Raw genomic sequence first — 27264 nt, forward strand, 5'->3', positions numbered from 1 at the left:
CAAACAGCTTTTTGTAAAATAATTAAAATATATTATTAATATAGATATAATTTGGATAGGTTATAGTTGAAATGAAACTATTTTAGTTAAATTTATAAATAAAGACATTGATTAATTAGAAAAAGGTATGAGCTTTAAGCCAATTTAGGTAAAATTATCAGTATTATAAATTTGTTTTCATACTATTCATTTTTCAATACAAAATATACTTTAGACTTCTAAAACATAGAAACATGTACTATAATATGGCTTTCAAAATTTGCGCGAGTAAATACTATTAAATTTCAGGAAATATTTAATTAAAAACTCAAATCACTTAATATCGAATCAAAGTGTATTTAGAAAAAAAGTTAAACACATGGAAATATAAGTAAAATAAAATATAAAATCAAACAAGCATTTTACAAGTACAAATAAATGTTAAGCCTAGTGAGTTAGAAATCATTAAATCTTTTGTTATTACAAGTGGACACTACATGTTATCTAATCTCAGCAAAGTTATAGTAATTCACTAACATTTCTGCATTCACCGATGTCAAAAAACAAAACATTTTTTCATTATGCCAACTTCCAACTTATATTATTATATAGAATATTAAAAAATATAACTTTCATGACCCATAATAGCAAATGTACAATCCACTTTAATATTCAAACTTATATTTATGAGTGCAAATTATTCAAAGAAAAGAGTATGGAACTCAATACAAGACTTCTTATTATAGAAACATTTTAGACTCAAATCTAAAAAATTAAAATAACACAATTATTCAGTTATTTAAAATTTTAAAAAGTATAAATAAGTAATTAATAAATTGATAGTATTGATAATATTAAACATAATAAATAATGATGATATATTGTTATTATTATTTATATAAACACCAATCTTATTGTAAATATGTAATTATACTTAATCCTATATCTTTTAGTATCTTTGTTGAATCCAAAAAATATTCGTGAATAAACTTAAAAAAAAATAATTTTGATTGTTTAATATATGAAATAAAATTTTAGTTAATATTGGTTGACTAAACCTATCTATTTAGATCATTAGAATTAATAGTAGTAATTATCACGGGATTAAATAGATTCAGTATAATATTAGAGAGCTGTGATTGTAAATATAAAATATTAATTCTGGAAAAAATGTTTATTTATAACTCATTTAATCTAAAATGTTTTTGAACAAAAACTTGTAAACTTAAGATAAAAAAATTACAAAATATTTATAATAAGGGTAATGAAAACAACAATTTAACAATTTAATAAAATTCAAATACCAAACACTGAATATTCCGAATACCAAGGGTGCAATGAAGATGAAAGAAATTAAGAATTTAGCCCATTTAAATCATTCCCTAGTAATGCTTTTGTATTTTCATCCATGAACACTACTTTAATTTACATCCAAATCAAGAAAAATAATACCGGAGAAATTACTTCTTCGTACAACAGGTTTGGGGTGTATAATTTGTTATTTTATAGGTCACTGTTATAAATAATGTGTTAATTTGAGCTCAATGATAAATCAAAGTTAATGCATACGAAAAATTATTCTGAGCGGAGACAGTCTGTCAATCTATAACTCAAATGTTATTTTATTATTTATTTAATTAGTAAATGTGTTCTTAATAATTTGATAAATCGAAGTAATTTTTTTCTAAAAACAAGATGTATACATTACCGCATATATAATATAATAATAATACTTATTTTTTAATATTACTAGTTTTTATTAACTTTTAAGTCCGTAGGTTAGAATGAATGAGTATTAAATATGATTCATGGAATAAATAGCTTACAACTAATCTAAATATTTTGCACATTTAATTTGTATAGTAAATAATAACATATCCAGTGGTGTAAATTTCCAAGTACTAGCAACTAAATTAATATTAAATTATAATTAAATAATTAAAATCATTAGTTTTCGATACAATATCAAGTTTCGTTGACATTTGAACTAAAAATAATTACAAAAAAAAAAATTTAATTTGGATATAAGTTTTGATATTTTCAGGTTTTTCACAAAAAAAAAAACTTATGTACAATCTCGAATTAAATTGTCAGACTTAAGCTTTTAAAATTTAAAATAGTATACATTTTTTAACACAAAATAATTCGCAATTACTCGTGATTTTGACGATATAAATTTTGTTTTTATTTATAAGGCTTTTTGAACAAGCACCAAAAATTGTAATCAACATTTGTGACAAAACAAATTTAAAAAATTCATTGAATATAGAAAATTATAGTTTAAGTAATAGTGGGATACTTCAAGTTATTAAATTTTTCTGAATAATAATCAATCAACAAAAATTATTCGAGAACAAATAATTATACTTAAATGATCTAATGTAAAAATTCAAACTTCAATTACTCACCAAAATTATTGTGTATGTAGATTTAAACTATTTTTTTTTTTTTTTTTCAATGTCAAAATAAAAACTTATTAAAAATTGTGTTAACAATTTAAAAAACCTTAGGTGTTGAAATTAAAATCATATATAAAATATTTTTAAATTCTTGTACATCATATTACAAATAACTTACATATTTTGTGGGTGACTAACGAATTCGTGAACATTTGTGTAAAAAACGCTAAAGTATAAAAACAAATGTTGTAATATATTTATGTGGTTATTCTTATACATAAGCTTAACATTTTTATAGATTTCCTTATTTACATATTATAAATTAAATTTAATAGTTTAAGAAATATTAATTTATTTTAAATTGCATTGAAAGTTATATCATTAAAATAAAAAATTTGAATAAAATCTCTAGAGATATTTTTTATTACTCGTCAACTCAACTAGAGCATCTAACACCAAATCTTTAATTATACGTTAAATGCGATCGACGGGATTCTTGAGTAGAATAAATGTCACTCTAACATATTACAAAGAACGATTATTTACTCACATCACGTATTTTTGTTTCACTTTCCTTCTCATATTGGCCTCAGCAATAATGACAAAGAACATTAAATTTATCACACGGGTTGTTAATATATTTTGACGCGTTCATTGATTTTATATACACTATTAGATTATAGGTACCTTATTCAAAATCAAAAACGTATAATCAAAGATTCTATAATGAAAAATTATGATGACCAAAAGCAATATAAACGAAGTTTTTTTTTTTTAAATCAAAATCATACAATTTTTTATCGAGACAATATTGTATCATTACATACCATGAGTATCGCCCGTGTCTCACACCATTTCTTAACGGTTGTACCATAGCCTTTATTTAAAAACAATTCTTTGTATACTAAGGTTTCATTCTTTGAAATGTTTATCTAAAAATGAAAGTCATCGATGATGCGCTACGCAAATAATAATATAATATGTTGGTAACGTTGTCAGCTGTTATTTACGCGGGAAAATATACGTTTTCTTTGATATTGAATTCTAAATAACCTTAAAAACAAAAAAAAAACGAAACACCTGAGAGTCAGCCGTTATTCACACGGTACAGTGATAATGACGATCAAAATTATTTCTGGTACATAATGGCATGGCGGGTATGAAGCACTCGTGAATATTACGGTAGTCAACGTGTTATATACAGAACGATTTACCAAGCATACTAACTTCTACCTTCTTTAACTGAAAGGTAGGTATATTAAGATAGTGAATTGTTGAAATGACCCCATTGTTGAATGAAATATAAATACGATCACATTTGATAGGCCTGCAAATGCTATTATTTATACTTTATAAATTATCTTTATAATATATTTTAAAACCAAAGTCTATCATTACTTCTCACAAATCAGTTTATCAGTTTTTTTTTTTTTTTATATTATTATCAAATAAACTATTCACCCGTCCTTAATAATTTTAACCATACATACTACGTATATTCTGATGAAACGTGGAATGTATTCAGTTAGGTTAGAGGTTCCCAACCTTTTTTAACTCGCGCCATCCTTATTATTTTCTAAAAATCCGAAACCACCCTTTATTTTTCACTCAATGGTAATGTATCATGTATTTATATTTATACTTTGTGACTTAGGTTTTATTAAGCCAAGTGCCTATAAACAAAAATAGTGTATACATACGTATATTATATTTTATGAAACAAATAATTTACATTGAACATTAACTAAATATTTTTTTTAACTAATTATCATTGTATAGTATTATTATATATTAAGATTAATTCAAAATTAGATAACTTATAGAACTAATGTCACACTCGGGCTTGTTTTTTTTTTTACACAAATCTTTTTTATTCGTGGTCGAATAGATGAAAGACATATTCTCATTTCTTCTTCAATGAACTTTCCATTTTCATTCGTTTATTTGTTATTATGTGCACAAGGGTGGAAAATCCCTGTTCACATTTATATGACGTCAAAAATTGCATTAATATTTTCCCCAATTTTCTCCTATTTTAACGAGCATTTATTAAGTATGAATCCAAATTTCATTTAATGGAACATTTTTTTTTATTTGGTCTAAAGAGTTCGATTCGATTGTTTTGTATTTCAGCGAGCTGTTCAATTCAGTTAAATTTATATTTTTTATCAAATGAATCATTTATTGAATCATATTTGGAAATATTTAACTATTAAGGTATTGAACCAAGTAGTTTCGAGTTTTTGGATATCAAGAAAGTGAATTTATTTTACAATAAGTTTTCATTTGTCAAGTTTTTCTGCATATTATTTTCTCCTAGTTTAAGAACTTGCCCATTAATGTCATGTATATTTAAATTAGGTATTATCATTAAATATGCATTTAAAAAAAAAAATGAACATCATTTGATGAATAAACAATAATATTAAAAATTGATCTTGTAAATAAAATAAAATTAATATAGATGATTTTATACTTATTTTTTTTACATTCAAAAACTATAATTTAATATTTAGAACGATCAGAAATCTAGTCTGGCTGGTAGCTTCTTTTAAAATATTTATTTTTTCATTGACTATGTATGTATTAAAATAATGTCAATAACATTACAATATATTGTACTATCCAATAATATTATTTTATATTTTGTTACAAACACAAAATATTATTCTTGGAAAACTTTTATCTTAAAGAGATAATACATTTTTCTTGGTACTGAGATAAAATGTAATACATCGTTTACTTATTTATACAGCCGAAAATATTCTGTGTGAAATACCTAAGATGTTTTACGTAATATTAAATTATGCGCTTTATGGATAAAGTTAAAAATATCAAAATTCTATATAATTATAAGTTAAATAAGAAAAAAAACTATTATAAAAACATCATAAATATTTTTATTTACAAATAAGCTGCTACTCTTGCAAAAAAATAAGACTTGAAAAATAAAGACGTATATGAAATTATTATTGTAAGTTAAGTTAACATATTTTTATAAAAAATTGTAAAGGAAATTCATTTAAAAATGATTCATATTATTATATCACACACTCATAACTAATAAAAAGTTTTAAACATTGAACCAAACAATTGAATAAATATAGAACTATGAATTATTAATATAATATGGTATTGTACCATAGACATAATAATGAATTACATGTATTCAATTTTATATATAAAATATACAAAATATTAATTACAATAAAAGAAAAACTGAATAATATTACTTTTTAAAACTACTAGCTATCTTCTATGCACTTTGTAGCCCGTATAAAATGCATCTGAGTTAAATTTGGTTGCCTAATGCTAACATTTAGAGTAACGAGCGTGGATAAATAATATTTTTGGTTTTATAATTTGGTGTATAGATGATATTTCCGACATAAAAACTTAACATAGTTGTCCTGCCTTGCATTTCTCAGTATTGACCATTTAAAAACATCATTTTTTAAAACAATTTTTCTTTTTTTTTTGTTGAATAACAAAAATTTTGTTTTATTTTCATTTAGACAAAAAAATCAACAACTCACATAGTGTGAATCAAAAACAACGAAAAAGTCATTTATAGTAATAGTTATACTATATCAACTATTCACTAAAACGATAATTTTTAATAATAACTAATAATTGGTAAAACACAAATAAAAAAAAAAATATCTTTATGCATATATTTCACTTAATTTTTCATGAACTTACAAAATAAAACGTAGGCTTAGAAACCTGATTCACAATGAACTCATTCATTAAAAAAAAAAAAAATCAAGATAATCGGATGAGTAGTTTTAAAGAATATGCATGACAAAGATTTCCATGTTCATATTTATGTATATAATATATATAGATATGTAGTGCTGTGGAGTATTGAATAGAAATATTAATGAAAAATATTCTTGAATATTCGTCTATAGTCAGTGTACGCTGATAAATAAACGCATCGCTGCATCAACCCGTTTTTCTCGGAATTGATTGGTCAATATTGTTATTTCACATAAAAAAATATTACAAACCAGAGTCAAATATAGACTATATCACTCAGGAATAATGTAGCTTTCTTTTGGTGAAAGAATGAAAATCGGTTTAGTAGTTCCAAAGATTACTTCCTACAAACAAACTTTACCTCTTTATAATGTTAATATAATTATTTAGTAAAATTATCTATAAATATATAATATATATGTATACATAAAATGAATCCTTATTTCCCTTGGTCACACTAAAAAAAATATATATAAAAGTGTAATACATATTATATTATATTTTAGTGTCCTTGATTTTTCTACCACAGATTATTAAGTTAAAATATAGTCGTTAAGTTTTTTGAAATTTTCTAATTTTCTATACAACTTTCTTAATTTTTCTTTGGGTAAGAATCTTCTACAAAGTAGCAGAAAACTTAATAAAAACATAAGAATGAAATTGATAAAGGCATTATGGCGTAACCATGAGAAATAGGGATTCGTTTTTATATACATAGCTTTAAGTTCCAAATATGAATATTGACCATGTTTACTTAAAACGATCGTCTATTTTATTTTTTCTATGTATGTGTCAATAGTAGAAAAAGCAATTATCGTGTGTTTAAAGAAATAGTATTGAGAGAAATGAAAAGTTCAATTGTTGGAACTACTTATGTGGTTCATTAAGGAAGAAATTAAGTTTTCACACTACAGCTTATTCTTAGTCTTTTGGGTTACACTCTTTGAAATTTATTTGGAGGCTGTAAGATCTCGTAAATAATATGAACCATCGATTAAAAAATGTTATGATTAAAATAATTATAAAAATATACACAACTAAAACTATAAAAAAAGTGTTTATGCTGAAGTCAGATTGGCGACTGTTTAGGGCGTTTCTACATTTAAAAGCTCAATAAATCATTACATTCAATAAAACGATACTAAAGACAGCTTAGTTTGCCCTTAAAAATATTTAATATAATGTAAAAAACAACCTTGTTTATATTTTTCCTTAAATTATTCATAGGTTTTTCGAAATTTTTTAGTACATTTTTGGAATTACAGAGAAAATCGAAAAAAAAACCTTTGTTAAAGTACAGACATTTCTGTATTTAATTTTCTACCGAAACACATTTATTTTACACTTGTCATTTACTGTCCATAAAAACATTTTCAAACCAAAACAGTACTGATAACAATAGCGTTAGTTTCATTTACATGCAACTTCATTATTTATTTATTAAATTTCTGGACGAAATAACGGTGTGTTAAAATAAAAATATAATCTATTATTTATCAATGTCCGTATAATAATATGACTGTATGCCTAGAATACAAACCAAATTGCTATGGCATTCATTATCATCGTTCATGGGGGAGGTATATAATTTTAGAACATAATATACAATCATTAAGCGGATAGGTCGGTCGTATAGTATTGTATATTATATTTATGATGTTAATGTACATAATATCGCTATGAAATATCCAACTATATAACAGGTATCACGATTACCACGAAAGTATACCTAGTTCATGGCCATATTTCTGAAGTATGAAGTGATATCTTTTTTGGGCCAACGGTAAAGAATTTTATGTTTTTATGTATTCTATGTGTTGCGCGTGTTAACTTCGGCAAACTATTTCGATCGCTGTTTTTGACGTGGGGCGCGGCAAATACACACAGGGCTGTTAGTGTGAAAAAACCTATACCCACTGCGCATAATAATTTCTTTGTTTTTCTGCGAATGAATTGGATAAAAAAAAAAATTATTTTCATCTGGAACTGTCTACGGTTTTAGTTTTATTTTTTCCGGACATATCGATTTGACGTTATACGATTACTCGCCGATGGGCGAGACGAGAGGGTAAGCCTAAGTCCGATTCACGTGCAGCTTGTTATACGAGTACGATAATGAGGAATGGTCGAACGTGATATTTAAAACTGTATAGTGTCACTGTAAGGCGCAGTATTGTGTTCGGTGACGATATATTTGCAAAGAACGTTACACGTACATAACGAGTATACGAAACACGCATGGTGCAGACGGGCAGTTTTGTAAAACTTTAAAACCACACAGCGCATCTTATTATAACATTTGGATTTCCGTCGAAAAGAAAACACGGTCTTAAAGTAATATTATCGTTGTAACCGTCTCTCCGGCGTTGTAGTCGTCGATCGCCGAAGGTAGAACACACGAGCATTTTAACAATAATCGCAGAGACAATTTAACGCGCATACAACCATAACTCGATAATATACAGCGTAGAAACGTCCCCCTTCCGTTATACTTCCGTTCGACGAATTCATTATTTTTAACGCGCGCTTTAATTCGCACGAGGGTTCGTCGAGATCATTCGTACCTTCCGATGATCCACAATTTTCCGTTACACCTACGACCGTCGTTGACAGTGTAGAGACAATAATATTATGTAGACAAAGATATCGCGCAGAGGTGTACTTAAACGCGATTGTGTGTGTGTGTGTGGTGGTGTTCCATTCATTTATTATATACGTTTCGCGTGTAAAACTATCACCATTCCGAGATTACTAGGGGTCTGAATAATAATATCACTAAAACCGTATTACTGTGGAATTAAATCAATTCGACAACATCGTGCACTTGACTTTTGCGTTATGTGCCGTTCACGCACACTCGTTCGTTAAGTATTGTTTGCGTGTGCACGGGCGCGCGTGCGTGTTGTGTGTGTGTCTGTGTGTGATCGCGTCTGTGTTTATTCGTCGTGTAATCCTAACGCAACGCATCATGACACGAAGGCAAGCTTGTTATTATCACTGCTAGCGAATCTTGGTCGATTTTCCGGCGCATTAAACACATTTAGACGATGACAAAATGTGTAAAACGTGTTTTAGAATATAGTCCGTTGCGTATATAATATACAGGGAACCCGGAGTAAAGTAAAGCTCTTTGTTTTATAATATGTATACGTACATAATAATAATAATATGTATTATTATCTGACACACACCTACGTTACTACGTGCTGTAGATAGGTAGGTATACATTATGTCGTATAGTCGAAAAGGGATTTGTTATACAAGCACATTAAAAATATGTATATAAAAGAATAAGTACAATGGTAAAAATCCAAAACTGCAGTAATTACGTAGGTATAGTTGTTACACGCCGACGTGAATAATTATGAGCGCGAGGTTTATTTTAAAACAACGAGCCGGTTGATTTCGGGTCGTGGTTACAATTGGTCACGTTATTCGGACGGTACGGGGGAAAAAAAATTATCACGAATAGTAACCAGTAACCACATTACCGCGACAAGCCATTAAAAACTATACCTTGTGTCGGGATCTGCATATCGTACGACGAGAGAAGACGGCGTAGAACAGTAATTAATCCACTTATTGTGTTCTCCGATTACACGAATACTCGTTATGGTGTGTTTGCGATCAAATTATAATTATTTGGTAATGTATTCTAATCGTTTTCGTCTTCGACTACAATGAGTGACGCCACGGCATCCGCTCGACGTGGTTTAAACTTAAGCTGAATGTATTATTATTATTATTATATTCTGTCGTTTTAGATCTATTCGAGTATAGAATATTGAATAGACGGCCGAAATGTAAAATTTAGTGTTTTACGTTCGAAACTTTCGCCAAACGATGACTGTAAAAGAAAAAAATCGGAGAATGTAAATATATTGTCAAACAATCGGTCTGAAAAGTAACGATTTTATTTCACCGCGTGAATTAAATATTGCTTATGGGATGTATGAAAAAAAATTGAAATATTCTAAAACTGAGTATATTGGAAGTCATTATGTTTTTAAAATACAGAAATTCATTTTATTTGTTTAATTTTTGAGTGAAATAGTAAATATTTGTTTAAACAATATAGGAAATTCGTGAGTTTTTCCGAGTAAATAACAGTATGCCGAGTATGTATATCTTTCAACCGATATCCTGACAAATCGTTAGAACTTATACATCTATTTGATGTATAAGTAAACAATAGAAATTAATAAATTAATAATTAAGCTATTACAATATTTACATAAATTTGTTATTTCAGATTTTTAAGAAACACACAAACAACTAAGTTTTTATTTTGTTTTTATTTTTAATGCAAACATATAAATTTTAATAAATGGAAATATCTAATAAAAAAGAAAGAACATCATTTTTAAAAATTATTGATGGGAATAAAAACAGAGTGATATACGCTGCACATGCTATATAAATATTAATTTATCCTCGCAATAATTTTATATCAATATTATTTTCAGAAATATTTTATAAAATGATTTGTGTGTATAAAAAAATATTTATTATTTATTGAAAATATAATGGAAAATTAATGAAATACAAACCTTAGTTCGTTGATTTTTAATTATATGAACGTTCATTTTTTGTTTTGTTTGAGATTTTTCTACATAATATTAGTTATTTATATTAATATAAATATGTATGTTGACATCAGATTTTAAGTGTTTGAAACTTTGAAATTGGACATTTTAACAAAGTATCATGGAAATAATTGTCATTAAATAAAAATGTAATTAAAATTAAAATCTTAATTTAGTATAGTTATATTCATATTATTATTTTTAAATATAAACAAACATTCATTTTTGTAATAATATTACAATTATTATTACTAAAGTCAAAATAATCTTGTCTGCAATACTTACTAGTATTATTTTAATAACTTTGATAACATATATGATAGAATGATAATGAACCTAATACGCAAATCATGAATTCAGTACATATGTTTTTATTACAGCCATTATACTCGTATACACATATATATTATAAAAAATATATTACTGATATGAGTATAACTTGACACTAAGTGGATTTAATAAAAAAAATAGTATGATATCTTGAAATTGTGTTCGGTTTATATCGAAAAAAATCACTCTTACTTAAGGGTTATTCAATACAACATCAATATACTTCTATTGTAAAGTATGCTACCTCTTGAGTAACTTGAAATGGCACATTGAGTACCATTCCTCTATAATCCTACCTAGATTTTTATACGTCAGATATAAAGATAAAGTAAAATTTTCTATCAAAAATTCAAAAATAAAATTTATTTGATAATTTTAAATATAGTAACATAATTCAAATATAGTAGGATTAATATTCAAAAAATAATAATTTAAATAATAATTAATCCTGTGTATTTGTCCATATGTAGCTAATTTTTATTATGTTTGTAAACTAATAGCCTTAGCTGTTGATTCTGTACCAAGAATAAAAAAATAAAAATAAAATAATAATTATTTTTTTTATAATACAAGTTTATTATTTTTTTTTTCATTGATCCTGTATTCTATATTTTTAATTTGGTCTCATTAGTGTTTTGTGATTTAGTATCATTATTTTAATTAATATATTAATATTTTGACAAATAATATGTACATAGGTATATAATAAATACTATTTATTAATTATATAAATGAATAATTAAAATAATATATATTATTTACAGTACTGTAATATGGTAGCTTATACATAAACACATAATATATATTATAATTATTATATAGTTCAAAAATTAAATGCGATGATAATTATAATTAAGATAGATAGTTAAAAAAACCATGACAACATAAATAGGAAGTATGATCAGTATCATTCGTATTAAATTAATAATTTTACAGTTAACACAATTCTTACACGAGCATTAAATGTAGTTTTCCTCATTAAATATTCTTGATGCACACAATTTTGCACTGAAGTTTTTAAAGCAGACGATAAAATATTATATTGCATTATTTTCGATTAAACTATGGTAGTGAGGCAGTAACTAAACATTTTCAGCCAGTACAACATTTAAATACTGGCAAGCATATACACAATTCTAATTTAAAAGCTATGTCTAAACAGTCATTCATCAAAAATATATTAGAAAACCAAAATAAACAAGCAACCTTTCTCTGGATTTATGTCAAGCACTTTTAAAATTTGATATAATTTTATTGAAGCTAAATCATCCATCATCTAAGAATTTTTTAGAAAAATATACTGGTAAATGTGTTCTAAGCTAGTCTTCAATTGTCAGAAATTACGTTTCGATAGTTTGTGAAAGTACTATTTCTCGCATTTGTTCAGAAATCGGTGATGGGATGATTTGATTTTTAATAAATGAGACAACAGACGCTGTTGGTCGATATTTAGGTATATACATTTATATAAAAGTTGTTATTCTTCACGAAAAAAATCATTCTCATGATATTCAATAAGAAGTGGAAAACTATGTTATAGATAAAAGGTGAAATGAGGAGACAATTTTGAAAGTGGTATGCGTATCAAACAAGTTGTGATCATGTCTCTCTATATTTTATTACGATAAAAAAAAATATACACACACACATATAATATGTGTGTTGCGATAAAAGTACGAATACTGATGAAACTTAGGTTACACTGTATATTCCGATCAAACTTCGAATGATTTTTATTTTTTGCTACTTGGACTTAAACAAATAAGATTAAATAAATATTAAGATAAACAATAAGTGTTGGTAAAAACCTAAAATTGTTTACAAATTATTGTGTGATTTCTTTTTCCTTAATTTGTCCATGTATATTAATTAAAATATATTGTATATATAGTAAATTGATTAGCTATCACTTTTTAATTAGATACAATTCATATCATTATTTTAATACCCACACGAAAATTAAAAAAAGGATACTGCTTGTAAAATTATTTCCAAAAGGTCTAGATATCTATTATCGAATCTGTTCCGTATCATAAACTAAATAGTGTGTACAACATAGTGGTAAGTACACCCACCTTTTATCAAATAAGTATCTTTTTGACTAATTTATTGATCGTATGATGTACATGTGTCAATGTATTTCTTTATCGTGATTTATATTTAAGTTGAAATAAAAATTCCCTAAGTGGATCGCAGTAAAATTTCACTTACTTTGTACAATATTTTAAATTTTAACAGTAATAGCTAATGTAGTATCCAATACTCTTAAATAATTATAATTATAATTATTAAGTTAACGTTTATTATTTTAATTAATATACAGGTACAAATTAAGAGGAAAATATCATATAGGTAGTTGATAAAAAATGTTGGACTCATAAAAACTGATTGTTTGTTTTAAATTCTAATATTTACCAAATTTACTCGATTCCTTCGGAGTTTGACCTAACAATATTGTATAACCTAGGTTTTACTGACAGCAGTCAGTGAAACTTGGATTTTCCGGTAAATCCTAGGTTTCACCGGTATTCGTACTTTTACTGTAACATATATATTATTCGTGAGATGAATTTACAATCATAACGTCAACTTCGTCTGTTGTACTTTTATATTCTATTTATGTTTGTAGATTTAGATTTTAGTAGAAAGTAAAATGTACCTACATTAATTCATGTGATGATAATTAAAAAGATTTCGTGCATCTCATAAAATAACAAACGATAAGGTAGCTAACATGTACTAATCTTTATCGATGTTTGTTATAATATAGCCTGAAATGAGTTTTACTAACTTTTAATGGATACATGTTTTGATTAAATATTTTAACTTTAGAGAAAAATGATTTAACTTTTATAAAAGAACGATCCATTTTTTATTAAACTATAATAATATTGTAATATCAGTTACTGTCATAAATATTTTTAATAAAAATTAAAATGCACAAATAAAGAATTATGTTTGTTATCCTTTAAAATACTATATAAAAAAAAAAAAAAATATATTATAATAATAATGATAATAAAATGTAAATTTAATATTTGAAATTCTACTAACATTTTTTATCATGAAAATTTGAAACATTTGATTCATTAAAATCAGATCAAACCAAAATATAATCATTGTTTAAATCGATAAAACTATTCATTCTTTAGATATTATATGAGGAACCAGTTATAATTTTAAAGAAAGTATTTAAATGAAATGTATTAAGCTATATAATACTATACACGATAAATTATATGTATATATATATATATATATATATGTGTGTATAAAAATTTAAATATATATATATATATATTTAAACGTTTCCCACCCATCTACAAACATTTAAATAGGTAATTATTAAAATTATTTAAACCTAAAATAGTATACACTAAATAATATACTTTATCTATATACATTTTAGTAAAGAATTGATATATTATTAGTAGTACCCTTATTTATAAGATAATTTATAACCCGGGTTTGAAAACTGACACGTTTGCATATAATTTAGGTAGCATCGTATGATAAATCTGGTTCTCCACATGTTCGTTTAAGAATAAATTTATCTCATATTGACCATTTTTGTAACATAATGTTTCGTTGAACTCTTTTTGATAACTAATAAACAACTTCCTACGTTTAAAATATATTAGTTATAAGTATTTAGCATACATCAGAGTAAATATAGTGCCATAATATTTTACTCGTATTCAATAATACATTGATATAACCAAAATGTATGTCTTATACATTGTGTAGTAGTCACTCTTTGGAGTTGACATGTAAAGAACTTACATATTTTATTATAGTGTTCTTTTTTCATTCGACCAATGTATAATAATTTTAAACATGTTTTAAAAACTAATGCTATTATTCTATAAATATTATTCAATTTATTATTTATATAGTATTATGATATGAGACAATAAATTCTCTGGTTATTTATAATGGGGAATTTATGTCATTCACAGGTTAATAAGTATTGATTTAAGTGTTTGTGTGTTTTTTTATTTATGTCTAGAGCAGAGTGTATATAAAATAAAAATTACGCAAGTGATCATAAGTGCACGTTTTTGTCTTGAAGTCTTTCATCGGCTTTTATATTTTGACCCTCATTGTAAGTTTAAAATATCTATGGTAAATTTAATATTGAATTATGTCTGTAAAATACGAATAAATATAATTTTATACTGCAATATATAATTTATGATGTTAAATTATTTATTTTGTCATTTGATTTTTTTTTTTCAGAAAAAAATTTAATAAAATAAAATACTAAGTTAGAATATTAATACCTATATGCTTATTAATTGAACAAGATTTAGGTTGTACATTGGCGATTTGTTTGAACTTAATTCGTTATATTAAATTTATATTATGAAATATAAATGCAATTTTAAGTATTACGTGGCGTCTCATATTTTAAGGTTAAATTAATTGTTTTATTGAAGTACCACGTGTAAAATGCTATAAAATGTTTTCATTTTAACATTGAACCATCGAGGTTTATATTACCATGCTAATTTGTTTCGATCGGACATCAAAAAGAGTATTTAACATAATATTATTAAAACTAATTAATAGTTATACAACATGCATATTAAATCGTTATTAAACTTTTAACTTAAGGGTTTACCCTATTGTTGAAGTTGAATTTAGGAACTACAAACACTAAGCAGTAAAAGACGATGATTTTTATTTAATTGAAAATATTAAATTAATTATAATATTATCTCCATGAAATATTATCTTTTTCTAGATCGATTTTAGAAATAAAAAATAATATATTTTATGTGGAATACTGAATAAAATTAAATAAAACAATAAAAAAAAAATATATAACAACATGAATAACAAATAAAATACGTATTAATTACGGCTTTTGTTATTAATATTACATTGTATATAAATTATTAGGTTTATTTGAATATTTTATTATCATATTAAAAATGAGTTGTCTTCAATTCACGTGTTTATTGTTGGTATGTATATTTTATTATTGTGTTAATCTGTTGTCATCCTTTTATATATTATGATATATAATTAAAGTATAATTACATTTTAAATTTAATTATTTTAAGAAAGTAGCTAATTAGTTTTATAAAACGACTATTAAAGTCGATGTTTAAAATAATATATATAAATCAATTTAATATTTAAGGTTCTGAGCATAGCTATGTAATTATTAAATTAATGATGGATGTTTTTTCTTACATTTTGACAACTTAAATCTTCTAAATATATATTATTATTATTTTTTTTTTTTTAAATTGCAGTTGTTTTTATGTTTAGTAGTAGATGGAGATCAAAGATATCGACCAAAGCAATATTGGCTCTTAGTTTAAATAATACTTATCTTTCATATATTGTGTAATGTTTTTTGAAAAACTAATAAATTAAAGTTATCTACAATGGATAGAATGAAATAAAAACATAACCTTATAATATAATATCTTATTAAACAAAATAAATTATTGCGATATCATATACAGATATTAATCTAGGGATGTTAGTATATAAAGATTTTAATAAATATCAAAAGTCAAATGTGAGCAAGCAGGTGAATTATATGTTTAGAGTCTACACAGTCCAACGATTATGACAAAATGTAAATAAATCTAGATACAAAACATAATGTATATTATAAATATTGAAAAAATAAAATAACATGCCACATACAAAACGATTAATGTTTTGTGGGTCACGATATTGAACAAAGTCTAAGTCATATAAGTTATAACACATAAAATACATAAGCATGGTTTAAATAGTGTACCGTTATATTTTATTGTTTTGGTATTTTTTTAAGTATACAATTGGTATATTCCATCAGTTTCTTGAGTTTCCAGATTAAAAACTAAATGGATTGATTGATATACTATTTTTTTAGCTTATATATAATTTCTGGGGAATTTGTGAGAAACATGGAAGGAATGTACAAAAACCTAAATCAAACATTTCAAAAATAATCCTTAAATGTTTGTGCGAGCAAAGCTATCCTGGTCTTTTATAGATTTCCAAGTATAGCGGCCAATAGCTTAACTGAAATATATATATACATCCCTCCACGTCTGATTTAGTAGCATATCATAATTTAGGATCAGAATTTTTTTTGTTTTGCAAAATATAAAAAACGATTTAAATTTTTACGTCATTGGAGCATATTATTTACATTTAAACGACTTCATACGAAAATGGTTCTCCTTAAAGTTGCATACCATAGCATTTTTCATTGATAATAATGTTGTTTGGAATGTTTGTATGCATAAAAAAATATTAATTGGTTTTCAATGTCACCAGATTGTGTTTTTTCAGATTTTATACTTTTTAAATTGAAATTTTACTAAATAAGTACTTAAATACATAAATTATTAATCAATCACGCATTCCGTTTATTATTATTTAGAGTTTATTATCATCAATGAAAATAATAATTTAACAAGAAAAGGTGTCTGGATTTTATCTATTGAATACTTAAATAATGAAAAGAAGGATATACATATTATATTACAATGTAGTATAGTAAATGTACCAGTTTTCTAGTGAGGAATTTTAATAATTGCACGTTTTTTGTTGCTAAATTTTTATTTACAAAGCCGGATAATTCAGTTAATTTAACTCGGAATCACTTGTGTACCCAAAAAGTATGTAAATCTATCATATTATCAATATCTATATAATAATTTTACTCTGAAAATATAGGAATTGTTTACATTTTGATACAAACAAAATACGCTAGATGTAATAAACTATGAAAATCAAATAAATATTTAAATTATCAAAAATTATATATTTTTGCTATAATAATATTAAAGTTAGTTTTAAAATACATACTCATTATTAATCTCCATAAAATAAACATAAATCTATTACATTAATTAAATTTAATAACAATGTATTTGATGTACTAAACATTAAAATATTGTTATACTATTTGAAATAAAATATATTTTCAAACATTTTATATTTAATGAATAGTCATAGAGATTTCTCAACATAATCATATGCCAGTAAATTATTTCTAAACGGTATAACGGTATGTTGAACATTTCACTGATTTTTCCTATTATTCTTATAAAATTATTAAGAAATTCCAATTACTTATAACATTTTTAAACTTACATTGTACCCAATTTACTACCTAAAGAATGGGCTATGTTCAGCTTTTTTTATTTATTTGATAATCATTTTTTTCTTCAAAACGTGATCACAGACTTAATGAAAAAAAAAGAAGAAGAAGCTAAATGGTGAATGTGAACCATATCGTTTTCTCGAATATGAAATGATTATTTTGTGTAAAAAAAATGTTTTTATTCAAAATATTCTGAGTATAAAAAAAAAAACATATTACTGGAAAATGTTTCTTTTTTATTATATTGATACATCTAGAGTTCGTATTATTATTATTATTATTGAGATATCAGAATTCGTTTTAACATAAAATATTTTTCAATAGATATAATATTTTATAACTGTACACACAATTAAAAATTACAGATATTTAGTAACATCAATAAAAAATACTCACAATATCACCTCATATTTATAAAATCTCATTGATATGAAATTTATTTTCAATTTTATAAAATATAGTTATTTGATTTAGTGTCATCACTTGTATAGTATCTATGTTATATTCACAAATAGAATATAGGTACGTTAGAAATCATATATCCAACAATGGTTTTGATCAATAATTTCTATCTGAAAATGTCATTATGAAATAATTCTTTCCAATATTTCGTATGATACGATTCTGAAAGTGTTAAATATAGCATATAAATAAAATAAAATAATTAATAATTGCTAAATATGTGACAATTTTTTATTTATCATGTAATAAATGTATACTAGAATATGTGTCATATCTTAAAATGAATAAAATATTCTGTATCAATCCAGCAAATCATATTATTATTGCACTTATTTTAGAATTAAATCTGTTATAATATTAATATTCTTATAGTGTACCTATCTATGTGTTTATTATAATATTAAATTTGATATTAATACATTTATAAATAAGATTAAAACATTCTTAACAAATAGTGTTCAAATAGCTTTAAAATTTCTAACGGAAACATAGAAATATGGAAATGTGTTTGAGATTTAGACTAATATTATACAGTCTCAAATTTATACTTTTTATTTGTGTTTTATCTAGATAATTTTCATTAGGTACATGGATTTTTTTTATTATTATCAAAGTTTATATGATTATTAATACCTAAGTTTGTGTGCGACAAAGTTGGAAAATTATCTTTATTGATCATTGCAAGTGTAATAATCAGCACAATAATAACATTTTTAAGTAAAAGTTAGACATAATAATATATTATTCAATTATACATTTTAATGATGTAGTAATATTTAAAATGTAGCTATTGTACTACTTAAACATGATTTGTTTGTCTGATTTAATCAATTACTCGTTTGTTGTCCACTCTCAATATTTTATTTTTATATTTGATTATTTGCAGAAGTTTTTAATTTTTTACTCATCGATTATATTAAAGTTTTGAAACTATGGTATTTATAAGTACAATTTTTAGTTTTTCTGATTTATTCAAAATGTTAATCGTATTACTAGTCTCTGAAATAACAATATTAACTTTATGGAAATGTTACTAAAATATTGCTCAAGCTAAAGTCTTATGTTAGTATACTTAATTGAATAATTGTTACGTTTGCGAATTGCAAACTTGGTAGATTATTATTCAATGTTCAGATATGGGAAACGAAAAACATACGTCTTAGTATTAATCAAGATTCAAGAACTTTGGTAATGTTTGCATATAGTGGGAGAAAAACAGATGGTTTGGTTTTTGTTGTGATACTGTATGACAAAATATTAGTTTTAATGAGAATAAATATGTTCTCAGGGTAGTATAATTTAACTGCTTAAAATATTATTATGTTCATTAAATACTATAATGTAGATTATAAATAAATATTATATTGTATGATTAATGCATTCTCATTAGTTATGGATATGGTTTACGTACATTATTAATCAAATGCAATCGAAATGTAAATACATAATGTTCTGCATAATATAATCACACATTAAAACCAATATTTTTGTATTTGTACCTTATTGTTATTAATTACGTTAATTCGGTTATACTTTGATAAATTAAATGGTTACCTTTATTTTATTTTGTCTATCAGCAGTTATAACATTAAAGTCTTTGTAGATTATTAACTACAAATAATTAATGTATTACATAATTGTTAAAAATTGTATTTTCAAGTTAAATTTTATTTGATTATCCTTTATATTATCCAATCACTTTACTCATTCCATTTCATTTACATTATATGTTTTAAATTTGATTCATTCAGAAATATAAGATCTCTAAATGTATTTCTGTCACAATACTCGATATAATTTAATTTCACCATCTGATAATTTAAATGTATATAATCTATTTTCCATTGACATCCAAAACATTTATTGGAATTAAAATAAAACTTATGAATACAATAAGAAAAACACCATTTAAGTATTATATAAAATTATTTTACGTTAAATCTTTAGCCACGCTGGTGTCACTACACAAAGAATATTAATTTAGAACATCATTACTGTATAGAGTTCACTGTTTATGGAAATTTGCGTTATAAAGTGCACCATATTCTTTCATCCCAGTAATATAAACAAGGGAAATCCGTTTTGAACCGTGGAAAATTATTAAAAAATCTACAGATACTCTTACCTGAAAGCCTTGTCGCATTTTTCTTTTAAAAAGTGATATTCAATTCTTCATTTTAATACCGGAGAATAAATTAGAATACTTAAACGAATCGTTTCGTTGTCCTTCTTTGTTCAGAATAAATTCATATATATATATATATATAGCTTTTATTTTTATTATTTAGTCTCCATTTTCACTGTCATTTGTAAATTTTAAGCTCTGGTTATTTCATTTTGGACAACGTACTCATATTGTTTATGTAATATGAAATAATTCCCGCATACACACAAGATTATCAAAAAATCACAGATAATAATACATTTACATTAGAGAACAAATACAAATTAATCAATAATTTCAAATATGTACGGCTTAATGGTATTTTAATCATATTATGTTGATGTTGTTTATGTATTACGGTACTTTTGACTTAACTTCAATTCTTAGTTTAAAGCTAAAAGGATCGTGAATATTTTTTTCTTTTAATGTACCACAAACTTATCATTGTAAAACGGCAATAAAAACCATATTTTTTAGTATGTTTTTAATAATGCAGTCATTTTTATAACTTAGGCTATAAATATCATATAAAAACTGAGTGAAATTATGAATCATTAATTCATGTACCGAGTGAAGTTATTTTCGGAGAATGTCATTATTGTAATTAGACCTAACCATGTACGAAAAATAATTTTAAATACATTATACTTATAGGTTTAATTACAATTAAATTACATTTTAAAATAAAAACTAAATGTTTTCAAACATATTAATACATAAAAATGTATTTAATATTTGAATATATACATGTAAAAAGTATATTTAAAATATATAAAATGGTTCGTTGTTGAAACTAAGATACCCTATTTAAAAAAATACTTTTTAGTTTTACATGAATTCTGCATTTATACATTTTATATCAATTATAAATAATGTTATGGGAACATTATTATAAAAAATGATATATATATATATATATTACCTTGTAAAGAATCTAAGATGATAAGAATATATTTTTTAAAAAGTTTAATATTCAAGTGGTTTTTAGCATTAAGAAAGATTATTATTGCCGAGGGTTTGTTATAAACAATTAAAAAATGGTCGTATCACATTGACACCCCTGAGCTATTTTTTATTAAAAAAAAAAAAATATTCTTTCAAGAAAAAACTTAAGAGTCCTTCGCAATTATTACGCCATATCTTGTGATTAATTTATAAAAGAGTGGTAATTGAGGGGAACGAAGAAGGAAGTTACTTGCAGTACAAAATGTAGGGTGCTAAAATTTACTTATCAAGTTGAATGTTACTTCGTAGAACATTCTGGAACAACATTATTCTAAGATGTATAAAAATCAATTTCTACACATTCGTTTTGGTATTTTGAAACATATATATATATTTATATATTATATTTAACGGGAAAATTTTCATCTAAATGATTTATTTTACTTTTGGCGATCATTTTATTCAATTATCAAGTGAATCATCGATTATTATAGTTTAATTATGGAATATGAAAATTAAATTATTCGATTTGGCACAAAACTTTTAAACTTCTTAATTAAGTAATATAATACAAATTCAGTAGTCTTAAGTTATAGTTATTAATTAATAGCATATTATTGAAAACATATTTATTTATTATTTTAATTATGGTCGATAAATTATGTCTTTAATTTTCATCATATAATAATTACTAATATTTATGTGTTTTTTAATTTTAGTAATAATAAATTCTCAAATAATTAAAAATTGTTAAGTAATTATTAAATTGTGCATTTTCTACAATATAATATGGTAACCTCCAGTTATACATCTTAGCATTCTAACTATTTGCATACTAAATTAAGTGGTTTTAGGGACAGTATAATAATTGCAAGTAGGTACAACACAACCAAGTATTATAATGGACATAATTAGATGGCTTCCCAGAAAGCCGGATGACACTAAATGTAACACTAAACACACCCTGATTTCCTTCAAATTTAGCATACAAGATTAATTGGATACGCCACACGATTTCTATAAATACGTGATTCTATCGCAAACAATTTTAAACGCATATAAATCATTTTGAAACTACCTATAATGAATAAAATATCATCGAAGATTAACTAATACACAACAGGTACGAGCGTTGTTTTGAGTGGTAGTGTTTAAATATTATATAAAATCAATACAAATAGCCACTATTGATCGATTTTCTATATTTTGTTAAATACATAAAACAAAGTAAAAACCAATCGTAAACAATACGAGTGTTTGATAAAAAAATGTTGACAATAGTTTTATTTTACTACAATACCTTCTATAATATATTTCACGTTTCCAAAACACACAATTAAAATTATATCGTGATTGATTGTGTTCATCTAAATCAACGTCACTATAAACTGCGAGTGAGCATAAAATGATATAATATTACTCCTTTAAAAAGTATTTTAGATTACATAAACGTTAAAATACATTTCTCACGGTACATTGTTATCAAATGGATATTATATTTTACCTCCTACATATTTTATTGAAATTGACTGTTTGTATAAATCGTACCATGTTTAGGTTTCATGCAAGGTCTAATACTGGTTAACAAAGTTTACACAATATAGGTAGTGACAAGAAAATATAGATTAGTAGAAGTTGACCATTGTTTACGGTCAACTTATTAAAATTTATGATCATTTCTCTTGTAAGCATTAACTACCATAATTATTTTAGTGGCATAATAAAACAATTTTGTTAGATACAATTAAAGACGAAACCCTAAGATAGTTGCTTGTATTTTATAATATTTTAAAAGAAAAAATATTTGTAAATAAAATGCAACCTTGATGTAGGCATTATTATGCATTATCATAGTAATAGTATTAATAAATTCATTTTTAATTTATTTATGAATAAAATTAATTTACACACTACAAAATCCGATCACAAAACAATTTTATAACAAAACAAAAAAAAAATAACGATATTTAACTAAAATATTTTAAAATACTCGTACTATACAAATAATAAAAAATTAAATTATAGAAACAGATACTTTAATTTTAAATTACCGATGTTATTGATTCTGAGTGGATCGATGAATGTATTTATTTTACAATGACGTGTTATTTTTTCAGCGTATAAGTGTGCAATGCCTAGAATATAAAACGTTTCGATTTTCTAAAATAAGGTAGTTCAGAAATGCTCAACTTTTTTAGTTTTTTTTTTTTTTTTTAATGCATAAATTATTAAAAAATACTCACCGGGTAGAATTTTTGAAAATTTAATCAAATTCTTCTAATAAGTTATTAATTTTTCAAATAAAAATATCGAAAATACAATTATAATAATATTTTTTTTATATGCATTTGAAATTAAAATTTTTACGAATTTCATAAGAATTGGAATAATTAATAAATTATTTCAAAGTTCGGAATTCAAAAAAATATTTGGTATTATACCTAAGATTTGAAAATTTAATACATAGCACTTTATAAGTTTTTAAACCTTTATATGAAAACATTTCTACGGGAAAGCCAAATACATTTTTTATGAGCATTTCGAGTTTTTTTTTTTTGAAATTTAACTTTTTACAACATTCGATATTCACCCGTTAAATAATTATTTCTTCTTAAACAATTTATGAAATTTCAAAATATTAAAAAAGATTTATATTAATATAGATACTTACAAGTTTTATCAAATGGTTATATTATTATTTTCATGATACGATAAAATTTTCTACATTTTTTTATAATTGTTTTTAGCTATTTATAGACACAAAAATTGTATTTCTATTAATGTCGATGAAAAATTATTCATTGAGTAAAAATTCTTAAAAATGTAATTAAAGATCCTATAAAAGTCATTCTTATATTTCTATATAAATAGAAAAAATACATAGGAATATATATATATTTTTTTTTATATATATATAATATTAAAATTTTGATGATATTCGTCAAAATTGCAAAATATTTCTAACTTTTATGTAGTTAAAAATTCATTATTTTCAATTTATATCTAATTTTTTTTTAAATTTATTGTGAAATTCCTTATAAGAAGTTCATATTAACTATAACATTTTAGAAATATATAAAGATAATTATTTTTATAGGCATTTTAAGTTTAAATTTGGATGAAATTACTTTTTATTTATAGTTTAAACAATAAATGACGATTTTCATCATTTCATCATAATTTAAATACCTACCTATACTATTCGCGGGGACAGAGGGTTAGGGTATGTAACTTTTATGTATATTATATTATTATGAATTTTAATACTCGTTTTTAATATATTTTGTTTATTTTGAGGTATTATTTAATTATATTATAAATCTATTTTTGCTGTTTTACGATATTTGCAAAAATATAAAATGAAATATTTCGAGTTATATTAATTTATATGATATGGTATAAATTTATATTTTAATAATAATTAAATACCATATTACCTATACAAAAAAAAATATTAACCTACTGTAATATTTAAAGTAAAATAAATGACTTCATTATCTATATCAAAGAAAAAATAAATCCAAATATACTAAGTGATAAAAGCTGACAATACTAGAATCTTTTTTCGTATATAATTATGTAACATTGAATTCAAATTTAACACACCGATAATAGTGACCCACTCGACCATATATAATGTACAGTAGTTCAGTATCCATTTGACTACTTTTTTCTACTTAAATTATATATAAAAAAACTATGCTTTCTGTGTAGAAATACATAATGCTGATTTTTAAAAATAACAAGGTTATAGTTTATTTTAAAAACTATGTATGTATAGAAAAAATATTGATATAAAATAATATTTTTTTGTTATTATCATATTATTATTGACGAAACATAATATTATATATTTTTACCTAACTTTTTTTTTATACTTCAAAGACTTATTAAATCAATCAAATGTAGTGTGTGTTATAAAAAATTGATATTTTAAAATGTTCACTGATGGCGTTTCTATTATAAACTTGTATGTTTTGATGATCTACCTAATTATAAATATTCACAATAGTATAGCTTTGGCTAACATCTAACTAGATCCCAATGACTTACGTGACTCTTGCCGATAATTTAGAATACATTCTGTGGGGCTTTCTCAATAATCGACTTATTGACATTTTATGCATGATTTGTTTTCATCAGCTGTCAGAGAGCTGGTGTTCATCAAAGCCAAAATGTAGCCGATGTCTAATTTAAACTTTTAATACAGATGATTTCACGAAGACTTTAAACTAAAATTTAAATAAATTATCTCCTGGAAAGTTTTTGCAATTCGAATTATTCGTTACACCACCAAAGGAATAAATATTACAAAATATATAGATAAGCAATTGAATTATTCTTTGAATTAGTTTTAAAACGGACGAGTAATAAAAGTATTGGTCTTACAACGATGTATGGATGTTTTTTTTTTTTTTTTTTTGGTACTGTTTGTATAATTAGACTTTATACCTGTTAAGCAGTAAAAGGTTTTCAATTTTCAACTTTGAGTGGATTTTTGGTAGTGAATTAGATCTTGTTTTAAATTATTTATAATTTATTTTCTCTATTTAAAGTTTATGGTTTATGCTACGATCCTATCTGCACCATGAAAATGACGCGTACTTCGGTGTTGACCTATAATTTAATAAAGAGAACATAATATAATATTTTAATTATCATATTATAATATTACGTAGTAATAGTAACCACTCCCCCCCAAGCTTCTTTAAAATTGTTTGTAGATATTATACGATTATGTTACAAATAGATTGTGTCAAATAATATTATTAATTTATCTTAATGCAGATAATAATTCAATAGTTGAAAATAAATTGTTAGTTGAAATAGAAGAGTAATTTTATCAGCTTGTGTTAGTTTCACAGCAAGTATTCTGTTTTTATATAATTACAATTAAATTTAATCACTTTTCAATAAACCTGCAATGTATTTTAGTGCCTATTGTAGTAATATTTTTTATATTCCTTTAGCAGTAATTATGTTACGTGATGATCAATTATAATTTTCCATTGTCATACATTGGAAAAAACAAGCCACGATTATATTTTATTCAGAAAATCGTATTAATTATTGTCGTTTTCACATTTGTATAAATTTCGACCTTTATCCTATTTTTTATATCAATTAAAAAAACATTTCAACCGTTGACACTACATAGCTTCAGTGGTCTTTATGGAAAATTAGCGTGAGATCATCGCTTTTTAAATACCGATATATAACTGATTAATCCTCATTTATTTTGAAATTAGTAGGTTAACTATTTGTTTTCGTATACAAAAAAAAAGTAGAAAACGCTAATACGTTTCTAAATAAAAAATATTGTTTTTACCTCGTAAGTAATTCTTAATAATATATATTATGTATGAAACGGTATTGTTATATAATATTATCTAATGACTAATAGCCTGCCACTGATGATAAATTACAGAGATATTATGTTAATACGTCACGCTAATAATCAGACATCAGAAAACGCAAAACGTGTGTGCGCAACAATTCAATTACATATATTTGCAT

At 24.1% G+C, this 27264-nt stretch overlaps 1 protein-coding gene across 2 annotated transcripts in view; it reads right to left on the reverse strand.

Annotated features, from left to right (window-relative positions):
* LOC114128867 (glutamate receptor ionotropic, NMDA 2B) overlaps positions 1-27264 on the reverse strand; it is a 279007-nt gene that overhangs the window by 24309 nt on the left and 227434 nt on the right. The window lies entirely within an intron of this gene.

The sequence above is a fragment of the Aphis gossypii genome, chromosome 3, assembly GCF_020184175.1.
Source record: "Aphis gossypii isolate Hap1 chromosome 3, ASM2018417v2, whole genome shotgun sequence".
Classification (NCBI taxonomy): Eukaryota; Metazoa; Arthropoda; class Insecta; order Hemiptera; family Aphididae; genus Aphis; species Aphis gossypii.